The 17,827-nt window shown below is 43.7% G+C and overlaps 1 protein-coding gene across 1 annotated transcript in view; it reads right to left on the bottom strand.

Annotated features, from left to right (window-relative positions):
• FAM81A (family with sequence similarity 81 member A) overlaps nucleotides 1–16,689 on the bottom strand; it is a 64,760-nt gene extending 48,071 nt beyond the window's left edge. Inside the window, exon 1 of the mRNA XM_058541714.1 lies at nucleotides 16,649–16,689. The gene's annotated coding sequence lies outside the window, so the exon portion shown is untranslated. The remainder of the gene's footprint in view (nucleotides 1–16,648) is intronic.
• Nucleotides 16,690–17,827: the final 1,138 nt, after the last annotated feature.

The following is a 17,827-nucleotide window of genomic DNA, read 5'->3' as shown; positions in this document are numbered from 1 at the left end:
TTCACCATACACAAAAATTAACTCAAAATGGATCAAAGACTTGAAAGTGAGACCTGAATCTATAACACTCCTGGAAGAAAATATAGGCAGTACACTATTTGACATTTGTCATAGAAGGATCTTTTTGAATTTCATGTCTATTCAGACAAGGGAAACAAAAGATAAAATAAACGAGTGGGACTTCATCAGACTAAAGAGCTTCTGCAAGGCAAATGAAACCAGGATCAAAATGAACAGACAACCCACCAGCTGGGAGAAAATATTTGCAAAACATATATCTGACATGGAGTTACTCTCCAAAATATATAAAGAACTCACAGAACTGAACAACAAAAAAGCAAACAACCTGATCAAAAAATGGGCAGAGAAAGTGAAGAGATACTTTCCCAAGGAAGATATACAGATGGCAATTGGCACATGAAAAGATTTCAACATCACTAATCATCAGGGAAATGCAAATCAAAACTACACTAAGATATCACCTTACACCTGTTAGAATGGCTATAATCACCAAGACAAAAAACAACAAATGTTGGAGAGGTTGTCAAGAAACACAAACCCTAATTCACTGCTGGTGGGAATGCAAACTGGTGTAGTTTCTATGGAAAACAGTATGGAGAATCCTCAAAAAGTTAAAAATAAAAATACCTTATGATCCAGCTATCCCACTACTGGGTATCTATCCAATGAACCTAAAATCAACAATCCAAAGAGGCTTATGCACCCCCATGTTCATTGCAGCATTATTCACTATAGCCAAGAAGTAGAAGCAACCCAAGTGTCCCTCGAATGATGATTGGATAAAGATGATGTGGTATATATATACAATGGAATACTACTCAGCCATAAAAAAGACAAAATTGTCCCATTTCCAACAACATGGATGGACCTGGAGGGTATTATGTTAAGCGAAATAACCTAGAGAGAGAAAGACAAACACTGCATGATTTCACCCATATGTGGAAGATAAACTAACACACAGACAGATAGAACTGATGGTTACCAGGGGCAAGGGGGTTGGGGGTGGGTACAAGGGATGAAGGGAGGCATTTATATGGTGACTGACAAACAATAATGTACAACTAAAATTTCACAATGTTATAAACTATTAAGACATCAATAAAAAAAAATCTCCTCCCTCAAGGGCTTCACAGCCTATAGAGAAAGGCAGACATCTAAACCAACTGGGAAACAAGGGGATAAGTGGCTATGTAACCATATGAACAAAAACACATGGGGAGAAAACACTACCTTGAAAAGATATATGCACCCTCATGTTCATTTCAGCATTATTTACAATAGCCAAGATATGGAAACTACCTAAGCATGCATTGATAAATGAACAGATAAAGAAAATGTGGTATACATATGCAATGGAATATTATTAAGCCATAAAAAGAATGAAATCTTGCCATTTGTGACAACATGGATGGAACTTGAGGGCATTATGCTAAGTGAAATAAGTCAGAGAAAGACAAATATTGTATAATCTCACTTATACATAGAATCAAAAAAAAAAAAGCTCATAGATATAGAGAACAGACTGGTGGTTGCCAGAGCAGGGGGTGGGTGAAATGGGTGAAGGGGATCAAAAGGTACAAACTTCCAATTATAAAATAAATAAGTCCTGGGGATGTAATGTACAGCATGGTGACTATAGTTAATAATACTGTATTGTATATTTGAAAGTTGCTAAAAAAGCAAATCTTAAAAGTTATCATCACACAAAAAAATTTAACTAGGTATGGTGACAGATGTCAACTAGACTTACTGTGGTGATCATTTTGCAATATATACAAATATTGAATCATTATGTTGTACACCTGACATTAATATAATGTTATATGTCAATTACACCTCAATAAAAAAAATTTTTTTAAACAAAAAAAAAAAACACATGGAGAGGAAAAAAGAAGAGGGCTTCATTTTCCCTGGGTAGAGCTAGGTCAGGGAAGAACTGATGAATATGAGTAGGATTTGCCAGCAGAGAAAAAAGAGATTGTTCCACATGTTCTCTCCTCCACACTCCAACACCACGTCTACGTCCTTTGCTCTCAACACTCTGGCCTAACCCATTCTTCCAGCCTCATCCTGGGCCACTCCTCACTGTATTCACCTTCTCCAGTCAACTCTAACCCTCCCCACTGCCAATCCACCCCCCACTGCACTTGAACATGTCATGCACTTTGCTGCCATCCTACCTTTGCCCATGTGCTCTATTGATAAGGCCCTTCCCATCCCTGCCTGCCTAGAAAACTCATATTCATCACTTAAGGCCCCACCAGCCCCTCAATTCAATAAACTGGCTCCCTTGTTTGTATTTCTTTAGCTCTTTATTCTGTGTGTTTTACACTACTTATTATGCTCTATTATTTTTAGCCATTTAATAGTCTATCTCCCCTTTAAACTATACGCACCTTAAGAGTACATTTCAAATCTTAATAGACACAGAGCTGACCTAGAAGACTCCACACGTTTGTTAATAAGAGTATGACTAGAGTTTCAGTATCAGAAATTGCAGCAATAAAGGCATTAGAGAACATGGTTTAGTTAAAAAGTATAGTCCTTTACTGAAACTGCATCCCAAACACTAAAACTCAGTATAATACCTGTGAATGAAGGGAGACTTTTGGAATCCCCTTTTCTGAAGGTCATTTCATCCACCTGGAATTATTCTGCCTGAGCTACAGAGCCCCACCACATCAACTTTCTGATAAAGGAGCCAATCCACCACTCATTGTCTGAGATTGCTTTTCAGTAACGAGCCTTCCTATCACCAGGCGCTATGCACTCTCGAGGACAGGAAATGTCACCGGGCATGAGTTCACAACACACGCTGAGGTCTGCTCAGAATTGGTGCCCTTTTCATGACTGCAGTGGGGGGCTGTTTATCTGTTATGCAGCTTAGTTGGTCAGTATCATGGTTCTTCGCCAGAATAATGGGATCTACATTGCAGGTGAATAGGATTAAAAATAAATAAGTCACTGGATTAAACAGCTTCTCAAAGATCGTTTCCAGATCTTCCCACTGTCATTTCTGGCTTACCTGCCTCAGGTCATCAGCTCCTGTCATTTATAAATCTGATCTCTAGCACCACAAGTGGGTCTACCACATTATTAGGCAGGTCTGCAGCGTACCCTGTTTTGATTGTGCCATATTTCGCTGTTATATTATCAATCTCCAGCTTATGAGTTTAAAAAACTTCGGGAGGGGCCAGCCCCGTGGCTTAGCAGTTAAGTGCGCACACTCCACTACTGGCGGCCCGGGTTCAGATCCCAGGCGCACACCGACGCACCGCTTGTCCAGCCATGCTGAGGCTGCATCCCACATACAGCAACTAGAAGGATGTGCAACTATGACATACAACTATCTACTGGGGCTTTGGGGAGAAAAAGGGAAAAAAAGGAGGAGGATTGGCAATAGATGTTAGCTCAGGGCCAGTCTTCCTCAGCAAAAAGAGGGGGATTGGCATGGATTTTAGCTCAAGGCTGATCTTCCTCACAATAATAAAAATAAAGTATACATAAAAAAAAAAAACTTGGGGAAATTAGGGAAAGGGAAAGGTAGGTAAAGCAAGGAGAGATAAATTGAAAGAAATAAGAAAAAGTAAAATTATAATGACCAAATATGCCATATATCAATAGAATTTGGAGGTCCACACAAGAGTAAAGGGAGACGCTATCAGCTAAAACAAAATACTTATTTGTAATTATAAGGATTCTGAGTATATATACATAAATATAGATTTGAATATATATTCTCAGATATATATATATGAATATGTGATATTTTAATTACAAAAGGAAACATTAATGCCAACCAATTATATTTGTATAAGTAAGATGACACTGGGTCGAAATACCTACAGTACCATTTTAATGTAAAATGATACATGAGTTTAATAAATTAAAATGACAATTTTTACTGAAAAATTAAATACCAATCATGTAAAAATTATATTCGTTTTTCAATTTACTACTAAAATGCAGCGCTGATGTGTTCTGCTGAGTGTAAGAATAAAAAAAAAGGCGAAGCATTTATGAATAAAGTGGTTGTAATTTGGTGGTGGAAAAAAAAAATGCCTATTTCCTCTTAGTTAAAAATAGAGTGAAAGGATAGAGGGCGGAGAAGAGCTGAAGGTGTGTCTAGAAAGACAGGTGGGAGTGGTTCTGGAACTTATCTGTAAGGTCAGGCTCAGGCTTTTGGAGTTCGTTCTGGGCCAGGAGGATGGTTAGGGAGTTGTGAGACCCAAGGATGAGGAAAGGCAGGCGGAAGTCAGAAGAGGGGAGAGGTCGCAGTGGTAGATGCTGGATCAGAAATCCAGCCAGGATGGGACAGGGCAGGAGGGCTGAAGGTTCACCAGGGCCTCTTCATTCCTCCCTCCCCAACTCCCTTCCAGCTCTTCTCCCTCACCTCCCACTGCCTCCCCTCTTGCAATTTCCTTGTTCTTTTCCACCACTCGTTACCATCCATTCATTTTCCTTTACCACTTCCCTTTTCTTAAATTCCCATTTTCACTGTCCATTTTCCTTCCTCCTACTGTCTCTCCTTTCCCTCCTTCTCTCACTCTCCCCTTTCACAACTACAGTCCAACACACTTTTCTATCACGGAAGACATGGGTGCTGGGGTCAGAAAGACCGTTATTTGAATCCTGGCTTCCCCACTAACTGTATGATCTTAGCAGGCTGGCCCTATTTGTCGGGTTGGGGATGACATAAATAATAGCTGCTCACTCTTATAGTGGTTACCCCGTGTCAGGCATCATGGGGCACATTTACGTGCACTGGTTGAATTCATCCTCACAATCGGTGGTAAACGGACAGCTCTTATTATCACCATTTAACCAGAGGAAACTGAGACTTAGAAATGTTCAGCAAGTGGCCCAACGTCACCGGAAGGACCAGAGCAGGGATCTGAACCTAGGGCCTCAGCCTCTTCATCACCAGAGATCACCCACATGAGGATGTGGGGTATCCAGAACAATGACTGACCTTAGGGCACTGGATATGCTTCCAATGAGGGCTAGTCCCTTTTTCCTCCCTGACTAATGTCCCTTTATCACATCTGATAGAAGATATATCGATTTTTTTAAAATAAAACTTTATATAAAAGGTTCCACAAATAGTATTCATTCAAAGAGATATAATATTGTTTACCGTGTGGGGTTAGTGGGAAAATTATTAGGTACTTGCTCTAACACTTTTTTTTTTTGTGAGGAAGATCAGCCCTGAGCTAACATCCATGCTAATCCTCCTCTTTTTGCTGAGGAAGACCGGCTCTGAGCTAACATCTATTGCCAATCCTCCTCCTTTTTGTCCCCCAAAGCCCCAGTAGATAGTTGTATGTCATAGATGCACATCCTTCTAGTTGCTGTATGTGGGACGCGGCCTCAACATGGCCGGAGAAGCGGTGCATCGGTGCGCGCCCGGGATCTGAACCCGGGCCGCCAGCAGTGGAGCGCGCGCACTTAACTGCTAAGCCACGGGGCCGGCCCAACTCTAACACTTTCATTTGGCCAAAGCTGTTCATCCTGCCATCAGCGTGTGCTGAGGTTAGAGCTGGACTGAAGCAATGCTACTGCCACTTGTGTTTTTGAAACCAGAGCACATACATGAAAAGAAACAACTTGCAATACACATATTTTGTACAAAGAAGTTTGGAGGATTTTAAAAACAGCTTTTCTTAAATTGAAAAATGCTTTTTATGATTAATAAAGTAACACAATATAAAAATTTAGGCTCTACGTAAAAGCATAAAGAATAAAGCGAAAATCACCACTCAGAAATTGCTGATGTTTATATCAATTTACAGTTTTTTAAGATCTCTTTAGGATACATATAATTTTCCTTTTTGAAAAAAATGAAATCATACTGCATACTATGTGTACCCTGCATTTCCTAATTGACACTACATTGTGAACATCTTTCCACGTCAATATATAAAGATATATACCACAATTTTTAATGCCTGCACAATATTATGTTGAATGGATATACCATAATTGTTAGATAGCCCTTTACTGACGGACTTTTACACTGAAACACTATTTATAATCATGGTTTAGTTCAACTTTTTGGTCTCTTATTTTCCTTTCCTTTCCTTTTTCAACGAAATGACACAAGCAGTATAAAAAGTCAATAGGGCAAATTGCAAGCTACTTTCAGAATTGAAGTGAGGATCAGACTCTGACAATGAAATCTAAAGAATCAAGAAGGGATGAAATCAGTGGATCTGCAAGAACGATCCAAGATACCACTCATACTCACAACCGAAACAAGGCAAACAGTCACCCCACTTGAGATCACTGGTTCAATGTCAGCCCTCGGCTCTCCACTGTGAGCTCCATGAGCAGCTGTATCGCCACAGGTGTATTTCAAGCACCCGGCACACAGCAGTTCATCAATAAAGGTGTGCTAGATGAATGAATCTCAAGGACAGATGACTGAAATGAAGTCACGTCGTAACGCTGATTTTAATCATTTGAATTATATTCTGACTAGAGAATGAATGTGCACCCAGAAAGAGGGATGGTATACACAGCAACTCTAGTAAAAGCAGAGTTTGAAGAGGCAAAACATATCAGTATTTCCAAAAACCTAAGAATCTGGGGCAGCAGGAAGAGTTCTACAACAGAGAGGGATGCATTAAGGTCTCACGGTCCAATGACGTTAGCCACTAAGATAATCCTGCTCACTCCTCTTGCCCTGAGCCCACACCCACCAAGCTCATCGTTTAGCTTCCCTTGTGAATGTGCGTAAAAGGAGAATATGCAGGAAGCAGCAAACACAAGCCCCAGTCTATCTGCCAGCTACTTTTCTCATCATGAATTAATACATTGGAATTACACTCTGATGGAACCAGACCTGGGTAAGTGGGTCTTCTGAACCCTGATCATCTCTGACTGCCCTAACAGTGATGAATATCTAAACCCATGGCCCTGAAACGTGGTGATCACAACACGGCATCTGTTGTGGTAGACAGACTCATACACGAGGTGGTCCCCATGATCCTCGCCTCCTGCAGTTCACACCTTGTGTGATCCCTTTCCCTTGAGTGTCGTGGGACCTGCGACTTAGTCTTAACCAAGAGAATATACAGCAGAGACCAGCCCAGTGGCAGTCACTGTACTCAGTCAGCAATTATAGTCAGCTGGAATTCTGACACCACACCACACAGTGTGTGGTTCTGCTCACTGGGAATAGAATATTTATTTTACAATCTCACTTTCACGTCATTTAATAGATTTCTAAATGTTTGTCTAGCTTAGAAAAATCTCAAAAGAATACTGAAGACAGAAGAAGAACTTGAACAAGTTTTTTTTATAACAATTGGCTCTGCTCTGGCCAGCGGAAGTAAATTATAAAATAAATCTAATTTGCCACAAGAGATACAATCACAAGAGATATCAGTTCATCCCATCAGATTGGCAAAAATCAAGTGTGACAAGATCATATATTGACAGGAATATGTATGGAACAAAAGGAACACCAGATGGGAATGTGGATCGGTACCACAACTTTGGAAAGCCATCTTCAATATCCAGTAAAGCTGAAGATGCACAAACTCCACAACCCAATAATTCCACCGCTAAGAAACACTCAAAAAACTTGAACATGTTCACAAGGAGACATTTACAAGAATACTTAAGGTAGAGTTGTTTCTAAGAGCAAAATAGTGGGCGGAAGGGGCACTGAACACCCATCATTAGGCAAATGGATGAATAAATCATGATCTATTCATGCAATGAAAGAACACACAGTTGTGAAAATAAACAGATTACAATGATAAATCCCAATGTGAATAAATCTCACAAATACATTAAGTAAAAAAGCAAGTTGAAGGAGGATATGGGCACTATGACATTTTTAGAAAGGTTTAAATATGCCAAATCTATAATATCTAAAGATGAATATGGAAACGACAAACACCAAATCAGGGTCATATTTATCTGAGTGGGCGATAGAGGGCATCAGACAGCGGAACACTGGGGGTTTTGACCAAATGTATAACGTGTTACTTCTTCAATTAATTTTGCATTATATTATTAAAAAAGAGAGAAAATTACACCTCCCTGGCCCCACTTAAAACAAAACCAAATACATATGCTATTTTCACAATGACAAAAATTTAAATAAAAGCTTTTTCAATAAAAGAATGAACCAATGACAAAAAAAAAAAAAAAAAAAAACCCCACAGAAATCGCCCATTTAGAGCTATCAAAACCAAGAGACGAGCCTGACACTGGGTTTAAAAGACAATATGGTTCAGATAAAATAAGCTTGCTGTTAATTTTTTTTTTACTGTAGTTAACAACACATAACATAAAATTTGCCATCTTAAACATTTTCAAGTATACAGTACAGTAGTGTTAACTATGTGCACATTTGTGTACAATAGATCTCTATAACTTTCTCATCTTCCAAAACTGAAACTCTATATCGATTGAACAACTACTCCCAGTTTGCTGTTAATTTTTACCCACTCCCTTGTGGGCACATAATGAGGCTTGAGCCCAGCACCCTCAGTAAAGCTTTCACCGAAGCCCTGGATTGCCCAAATCCCAGGGAATCGTGTATAGGTCCAGTGGCTCAGGGCTGCCATCAGTGGGGGCCACCAGCACAGCATTCCAAAAGCCTTAGGCTCCAGGGACAGCGTAAGTCCCTCCACAGGGTCCCCAGGCAGTTATTTCTAATGTCTTTTGTAAAACTGGCCTGGATCTCACTTTGCAAGACTTGTTTTCTTTCCCCTCCACTCTAGCACATTCACAAGAGGAATTCTGTTGAAGGTAGAAAGGTGAAGGGTGGCTGAATTTCTGACCCATAAAAAATGAAGTTCAAAATGCTCAAAACATTTACGGGTGGCCTTGCAGCCAGTGCAGAGATTAGTGCATCACTGATGAGATCCAGTAAATCTGCAACATACACGCGGTCTCTGTCAGGTCCAGATGGATTCACAAATGGACTGGAATCATCTGGACCCCTGGAACCCAAGAAATGGCCACTGATGTTGCTTTAATCCACTCTCCACAGTTTAGAATGATATTAACATTTTCAGGAGAACCCCTGCAAAAACAGATTGGTTTTTGTTCCCATCTATTAATAACAGCTATTTTGAAAAGCTATTTAAATCTTCTATTGTTATTTGAACTTTTCATGGATTATTATCTCCCCAACTGAGCTGCTATGGGGCAGCAGGAACCACATATCACATGAATCTGTAACCCCCGTGAAGCCCAGCACATGTCCCTTCACAGACCCTCAGAAATATCTGTTCATTTGCTTGTTTGTCTAATTTGGTGAGGCCCATCACTTTAATTATTGAGTTGCTCTGCCCAAATGACATATCGATTGCTGACTCAAGGTCCCTTCCAGCTGTGAGCCTGGCAGACGGCTTCGGGTTGCCCTGCCGTGTGCACGGGTGCTCACACATGCACGCACCCACACCAACAAAGAAGTGTCTGAATATTACTTTTAGGGTGTTTTATTATGATCAACAGCTATATTTGACAACTTTTCTTTCTAGCATTAAAGAAGACACATTACCAAATGTTAAAAAGGGAATCTGCCAAACGCAACAGCAAGAACAGAAAAAATATTATTAAAAGCTGGTGTAAACTCTCTACCTACTAACCACTGACACCCCCAGACGCACTAAGGATCCCACAGAGGAGGGGAAGGCGTGACTTTGTACACTCATGCAGATACAACGCTAGTTGTGACTTTTGGGTTCTCTCCTATGTGAATCTCTGACTGACAAGCTAAGGATTTGGGCTTGGCAGAAGGACCCAGCCTCCAGTCTGTGCCCTCCTTCCCACACACAGTGGGAGGGGGCTGGACTTTCCTACTGAACATGGGAGTCTATGAGAGACTCTTTTATTTGGAGTAACAACTTGAGTTCAGCACATTAATTTTATAACTATTTTCGAGAGAGCAGGGGAGGACTCCTGAGCCCTTCCAGAGATAATTAAAAATGGGGAAAAAAGAAATCTGAAATAAACAAAAAGCAAGCTGAAGGCACCAGGGGTTTCTGAATAACATCTTCCCGGTTAAACAATTTTAAGAATTCCATAATGTGAAAGCAACCCCCACACATTCTCTCCCACATAAACACGCTTTTTATTTAAGCCCCACTTGGCTAAGCAGCAGAATCTCCTGCCTTCACTTCTGTAGCTACTTTACCCAGAGAGGATGTCATCTGTACAAAAGCACTCTGAAGAGGGAACAAAGGTGACCGCCAGCCAGCAAGGGGAGGCACACCTCGAGGAAGGACACCATCGTTCAACACCCTCAACAACTTACCACCCTAAAATCTGATTCCTGACCTCAAATACCAATTTTGCCTTAATAGAGACTGAAAAACTCAGGCCTTTTGATGTTTGTCAACCAGCCCCTTCCCAGTAACTTTCCTCATGTGCCAGAAAGATAATCAAGCAAGCCATTTTATTATCACTGATAACTACATTTTTAAAATACCAAGAACCACTGAGCCATGGGGGAAAACATCAACAAAAGACCACTTAGTAAAAAGCAATTATTTTTATCTTTTTTACTTGCTTTTTTACTAAAAATCCATGGAACATAAAACCACAATCAATAAGTCAAAAAATAAAATAATCAATATAGGGAGAGGGAGGAAAATAGAAGAGTTATGAAGAGAAAGGAAGAGGCAGGAAGAGTGAACTAGGCAAAAGAGGAGAAGGAGGGAAGGGAGCGTGGAGGGAGCAAGGCAGTGCCGATGGGAGACAAAGGAGAGAGTCGCCTAGACAATGAAGAGGAGAGAAACAGGTGGTTGGAGGGCTCGGAGGGCTGGAAGGGAGGATGTGAGCCTGAGAAACTGCTCCTCACACATTCAGCTGCTCATTTGGGGTGTGAAGAAATAGATGGGCCATTTTTAATATGCTATCTTAGGTTTCTCCACTCTTTTTTTTTTAATCAAATATGTCCTTTCTTTGTCTTGACACACACACAGAGTTACGATGTCATCGGGGAAAAATCATTTATTCCACTTACATCATGGAAATACCTGTTCAAATCACCCATCATTTGCTAAAAGGCCCCATTTTGAACCAACATCCACCTGACTCTTGGAGTAAGGCCTGGGTCTCACACCCACCATGGTACCAGATGCTCGCAGCCAACTCTAAGGTCATCGTGTGCATTCGCTTGATAATTTTAACCAAGTAATTTAGTCCAGTCAACAAATATTCATTGAGCCTCTACAGTGCTGAACAAGACACAGCCCCCACACTCAGGAGATTCAATTCAATCGCGAGATAAAACAGACAAGCCACCACACAGGAGTGGAGGGGCCAGTAGGTGCCACAGGAGTGGTACAAACCAGGCGTTGGCTCTGGGCAGACGGCAGGATCTGTTAGCCCTGGGCCATCAGTTCAAGCATGTCAGGAGCAGGCGTTTGAGTTGGACATTCAAAGGGGTGGGTCAAGTAAAGGCAGGGCGGCTTGAGAAAGGGCGGAGGGAGGACAGAGCAGAGGAAGGACTGACTAGCGAAAATTACTGGGCACACAGGTTCCTGTTGGTAAGCAGTGGAAGGTAAGACTGGGAGAGTCACTGGAACCGTGTGCGGGGGCCTTGACTCCACAATGGTGTGAAACAGGAGACAGATAGGAGGAACAGAAAGGAAGGGACAAATTGTGGGAGACTGTGCAAGCAGCACCTCAACACTCACTGCCCAACTGGATGCGGGGGTGTGAAGAGGAGAAAAGTCAGCATAAGCCAAGTGATTGAGAGCAGGTTACAGAGAGGATGATGACAGCAGCAAAATCACTAAGGAACACACTGAGAGGGACACAGTATCCCCCCAGAGGATGGCTAATAATGGATAACCTGAATCTATCACGAAAAAACACCAGACAAGCCCAAGTGCAAGGGTATCCTACAAAATAACTGGCCTGTACCCTTTCAAAGGGTCAAGGTCATGAAAGACAAAGAACAATTGAGGAACTGTCCAGATTAAAGGGACTAAAGAGGCATGACAACTAACACAGCACCAGACCCTGGATTGGACCCTGGACCAGGAAGTGACCTTTTTTTTAAAATTTTTTCCCACTCTTTTGCTAAAAAGGACGTTATTAGGACTATTGGTGACACTTGAATATAGTCTGTAGATTAGATAATCATACAGAATCAATGTTAGTTTCTTGATTTTAGATGCTTGTTATGCAAGAAAATGTCCTCTTTTTTAGGAAATATACACTGAAGAATTTGGAGGGCAGAGGTAAAGGGGCATCATGTAACTTACTCTGAAATGGTTCAGAAAGAATTACAACAACATATGTACGTGTGCATGTGTGTGTGTATACACGTGTGTGTGTACACGTGTATGTATATATACACGTGTGTGGGGGTGTGGGGGGAGACAGAGAATGTGATAGAGTGAGAAGGATAAAGTGATGTGGTAAACAGTTGATATTTATAGAATTTGAGAATTATTTAAACTACACTTGCAAGTTTTCTGTAAATCTGAATTATTTCAAAATAAAAAGTTAAAAAGGGAAAAATGACTAAGGAAGCTGAGATGAAGAGCTATTTAGAGACAAAATAGTTGGGCTTCTGGGTATCAAATTCTGAATGGAATTTGGGAAAGGGCAGGGTTAGACACACAGATTGGAAGGCATCTGGGAGGCCTGAGTAAAACCTGTTAGGTCCACTCCCTAACAACCAGTGACTTACTTACATTATCCTCATTTCTCTCTGCTTCAATTTCTTACTGCATAACAGGAATGAGAAGAGTGTCTGCCTCATAGGGTTGGAGCGAGGATTAAAGGACATAATACAAGTGACCCATGGCACTCAGTGAGGCACAGGGTAACTGCCCATTAACAACTCATGCTGGCTTGGAGAGGAGGTTGACCAGGAGAGGGAGAAGGGAGGAGGCAAGGAAAGGAAGAGAGAAAGGCCAAGGCCAGAATCCCACAGGATCCCACGACCAGAAGTCAGGAGGAAAGAGGAGACAAATGATGTCCGAGTTGCATGTGAATAACCAGTGACACAGGGACAAGGAAAGAGAGAGGCTCAGGAGGAGGGTGACCGCCAGCACCAGAAATCCAGGAGGAGGGAGACCGAGTAGAGGCCTCAGCCCTGCAACCAGGGCCCCTCCACTGGAGCCCTACAAGAAAGAAGTTTCAACAGAAAGGTGAGGGTGAAGCCAGAAGAGGTGAGTGGGCCAGTCAAAGGAGGGAAACCTGAGGAATTCACCACAGTAGCACGGTGCAGAACTGCGCTGCCCAATACAGTAGCCATCAGCCCCCGCATGACTATTTAAATTGAATTTAAATTAAATTAAAATTAACAGAAATTCGAAACTTAGTTCCTTAGTCACACTAGCCACATTTCACGTGCTTAGTAGTCACATGTGACTAGTGACTACCATATTGGACAGCACAGATATAAAATATTTCCATCATCGCAGAAAGTTCTATTAGACAGAGCTGGGACTCTCAGTTCTTTTATTATGAGAAGGGTGACTTGAATCTATGGAGGGGTGAGGGTTGAGGCAGAGTAAGGAGGGACCAAAGAAAGTGGAGAAAGGGAATAACAAATGGAGCAAGTTCACAAAAGAGGCAAGAAGGAAGGGGAAAAGTCCAGAGAATAGAGTGGGGAGTGTATGTAGGTTAATCTTGGACAAGGGAATTGTAGATATTTTCTTCCTCAGAGAAAGAGGAAATAAAGCAGGACAAACATGGGTAAAGAAAAATGCTTGAGGTGTTGAGGAGGGTACAGTGGGAACTTACATTGAGGTAGAGGGCAATAAAGTAGGACGTGCACATCCTTAACCTTTTCAATGCAAAAAGGCTATCTCCTGAAAGGAAACTGACTGCAAGTTTAAGGCATGGAAAAGTCTGGCATAACTTCTAAAGGAATGCAGTCAAGAGTTAATAAAAGATGGATTTTCTTTTTCATAGAAAAGCAAGATTTAGGTGAAATTAGAGCCAGCATAAATTTGCAATGGAACCAGTCTGAAGGTCTTTGTGACTTTCTCCTAGCTAATTTGGCAGGCTGGGAGAAGAAAAAGCAGATAATGAGGGTGATTTTGGATTGAGGACTGGAATATGAGAAGTCCAACACATTAAGGCAAAAGATTCTGGGATTCCAGACAAAACTAAAATGGCTGGCCCCATACAGACTCCAAGTGGAGAAGTGGAGCCATAAAGGGATTGGAACAGCAAGTGATTAAGGGACCAGAATCTTCAGTGATGGTTAAAATCTGCTGCAATAGGTGGAAAGAATCAACTAAGCAGGCTGAAGTCCAAACTGAAGTCCAGACCTTGAAGGTGGAAAAAATTCGCAAGACTAAACAAGTCCAAAATGTGAGTGGTTGAAGGAAAGTGGAAACTGAAGACATGGGAGTTGATGTTGAGGACCTTGAGGGACTTCAAGGTCAATGAATTAACAGAGCCTCAACATGAACCCCTAAGTCACCAGCAAGAGACAAGGTAGAGAAGAGAACTAAGCTAGCTGCTTAGTTGCTAAGCTAGATGCTTTTTTGTAGCATCAAGTGAAGTGATTCCCAAACCTGAGTATACATCAGAATTACCTGGGGAGCTCTGTTTTCTCTCCCCATCCTCCCTCCTCCTCTTTCTTCTTTTTGGGTTTGTTTTTAAAATAACGATTTGTAGGTCTTGCCTACCTTGATGATTCTAATTTGGCGTGTTTGGGAGAGTCCAAAGAGCCACATTTCACCAAATGCTCCAGGTGATTCTGAGGAGCCACCAGGTTTGGCAAGCACTGATCCAGAAGACAAGAAGGAGGGTATGGGGCACAAACAGACAGCATGACCTTCTAAAGAGGAGACTTTGCTAGTGATGGGTTAATGGTTTGGAGGTGGCACTGAGAAGCAAGGGCAAAGGTCAATCCCTGCTGCGGGGAGTGGGAGAGGGCTGTTCTGAGGGAAGCTGTTCACTCAGGCTCTGGTGCTGGGGGAGGGACAGAAGTTGGACTCAGCTGCAGAAAAATGAAAATACAGGAGTGTGGCTGCAGGGTGGAAGAAAAAAGGGACAGGCTGGAGACACACAGGTTAGTGGTCTAGAGAGAGAGGAGGCTGAATAGTTTGTTACTAAGGGTTCCAGGTGTCCTGAGGTGTGATTCATTAAAGGTTTGCATGGCTTGGTGGCTGAAGTCCTGGGCAGTAAGGATTTTTCTATCTGAATGCTACCAGATTCCTAACATGTTAGCCATTAAAGATTATTAAACTCTCAGGTAAACAAACTTGCAGAAGCTTATTCATTAACATTGAAAATGTTGTCTTCCCAACCCACATTTTTATACAGATGAAATCAGACTGGAATGAATATCAAGGGTAGCCTTGGAGCAGAAAGCCAGAAGGGGCAACCCCAGGGACCTGTAAGAGGGACAGGGCATTTCTTCCCTTCCCTCTCCTTGGAAGAGGGAAGTTTATGAACTGAGAATATAGAAAGGGGCCTGAGTGTCTTTTTAGCACCAGCCAAGGCTAAAAATAGAAGAGGTGTCACAGCCTACTGGGTCTTAGGAGCTCCCTCCCCACACACACACACACTGTGACAGGGCTCCAAAGGCTGACACAATGTGCAAATCCCAGGGATGGTTCTCAGTAAAGAATATATTTACTTGCAAAAGCCCAACTCTTATTTAAAGAGCAAGCTACAAATGTTTGCCCCTGCTTCTAAGAGAGCTGCACTTCTGCGGATTCAAATCATTCTAGCATTATTTCTGGTTACTCCTATGAAATAATTTCTAACACTGACATACACAGACTTTAAGATGAGGGCGTGAGCACAGCCAAGCACACACACACGCACGCACGCGCACACACACACACAACCTCGTGCATACTGAAGAAATGACTCACTTAATTTGCTGCTCCCTGCTACTATTGGGTTTTGATTGTACCTGTTCAAACACAAAGTTTCCTATTAGATTAACTACAGGAAAGAACAACTCAGGAGTATTAACCCTGATTGTGTTCATGACTTTAGAGCACCCAAGAGGTTTTAACCTGGGCATCTTGAGAAGCCACTCTGTGGACCACGCACTGCTTTCTCTCCATAATCTTCCGTAAAACCATAATATTTCCTGCCACTCTGAGAGCCAATTAATGGAAACCCCTCGTAGAAAAACCTGGATAAGACTTGAGTATCTCGTACCTGCACAACGGTACTTTGGAGCCCTGTCTCAGCTCACAGTACAATGGCACAAGAGCACTGTGGAACTGCAAGGAGCCCAAGCCTCTCCTTTTAAAGATGAGAAAGAGGTGGGGCGGGGGGGGGGCGGTGCAGAGGTTACCCCGTCCAAGGTCACTCAGCTCTGAGTAGTGGGATGCTGACTTACCACTACCCCCTGCCAATCTGTGCACCACCCCAGCTCCCCCAAACAGTCCCTCGGGGCTTCTGTTGGTTTGCTAGCATGCAACCTCCTCCCGGCCCCCGCAAAAATGCAATGCCAGTTGCGCTCTGTGCCCAACTTCATCCCTTGGCGTCAGCATACAGTTAACCCTCTCGCTGACAGCTCGTCACATGGGCCACGCGCAGCTCTCTCTCTCTCCCCCAAGTCTCTCTACCCCGCGGCTGCCCCAAGGTCACCGGCGGTCCCAGGGAGCTCCCGCCGCCGGGGACCGGAGGACGCCCGGCGGGGGGGCCGGGGCGCGGCACTCACCGGCGCGGGGGGCGGGCGCGCCGCGGCTGCCCATGTCCTCGCCGGCGCGGCTGGGTGCGGCGGCCGCTGGCGCGGGCTGTGCGGGGCGCCCGGCTGCGGGCCCGCGCCGCGGGGAGCGCCGTCCAATCAGCGCGCGCCTGTCGCCTGGCCCGGCGCGCGGCCCGGCCGGGTTCGCGGCTCCCGGGGGGCGCGAGCCGCCGCGCGCCGCCCGAGCCGCTTCCGGGCGCGTTGCCTGGACGCGGTTGCCGTGGCAGCCCGAGCTGGAGGCTTTCCCCGCGCGCCCGCGCCCAGCCTGGCGGCGCCGCCCCTCCTCCCTCCGCGTTCCCACACCCGAAATAGCCTCTCCTCGTCGCTGCTGTTTCCCCCAGAGCGCTCCTCCAAGCCGCTCGGAGTTGGCGGGCGGGGATTCGCTTATTGGAAAAGAAATGCTGTTGTAGGGCGGGTTCACTTGAAGGGAGAGGTGTTGAAATGGTGCCTGATTAAGATAATAGCCATGGTGGTTGCCCTGTAATTCTCTTCGGAGCCCTAACATCCCTTATTTACTAAACCTCTTTCCCACAAAAAGCGTTATCTATCTCCCCCACCCCCTGCCAAATTGGGGAGAAGTTATTTTATTGGGCCGCTGTCTGGTAAGCAGCTCGCGCGCTGATGCTCCACCTGTGCAGGTGAACTAGCCCTCGCGGCTGCCAAGTGCCATTTAATGAATCACCTTGACACCCGCCGCTGGGACCAAGGATCGTGTCTCAGCGCGACAGACACGACGCAAGAAAGAACTGCTACCACTCCTCTTCTGCACATCCCTTCCTCCTCCCTTCTGCTTCATCCCCCTCCTAGGACGTCCTAACTCTTTCCACCTTCCTCTCAATTTGGATTCTGAGCGGGATGCACAAGCCGATCCACTCATAATTTTGCTTCTTCTACGTGGGCGGGATTTAAGCAGAGTTGGGGACCCCCATCTTTGCCCGCCTCACCGCCTCAGGTTCACACTTCTTTCGTGTAGCTAGTATTTACCCAGTACCGGCGTTCCTGTCGGTCTCCCCCACAGCCTGTGCCCCTTGCAACCCAGGAGAAGGAGCAAGACATGGTAGAAAGATCCTGGATTGTGGAGTTAGGCTGAGCTGTTTCAGAATCCTCTCTCCAGCAGTTACTTCTGTGTGGTCTTGGGTATTCTACGGCTGT

The sequence above is a fragment of the Diceros bicornis genome, chromosome 5 (assembly GCF_020826845.1).
Source record: "Diceros bicornis minor isolate mBicDic1 chromosome 5, mDicBic1.mat.cur, whole genome shotgun sequence".
Lineage (NCBI taxonomy): Eukaryota > Metazoa > Chordata > Mammalia > Perissodactyla > Rhinocerotidae > Diceros > Diceros bicornis.
This window is presented reverse-complemented; position numbering and strand designations above follow the sequence as displayed.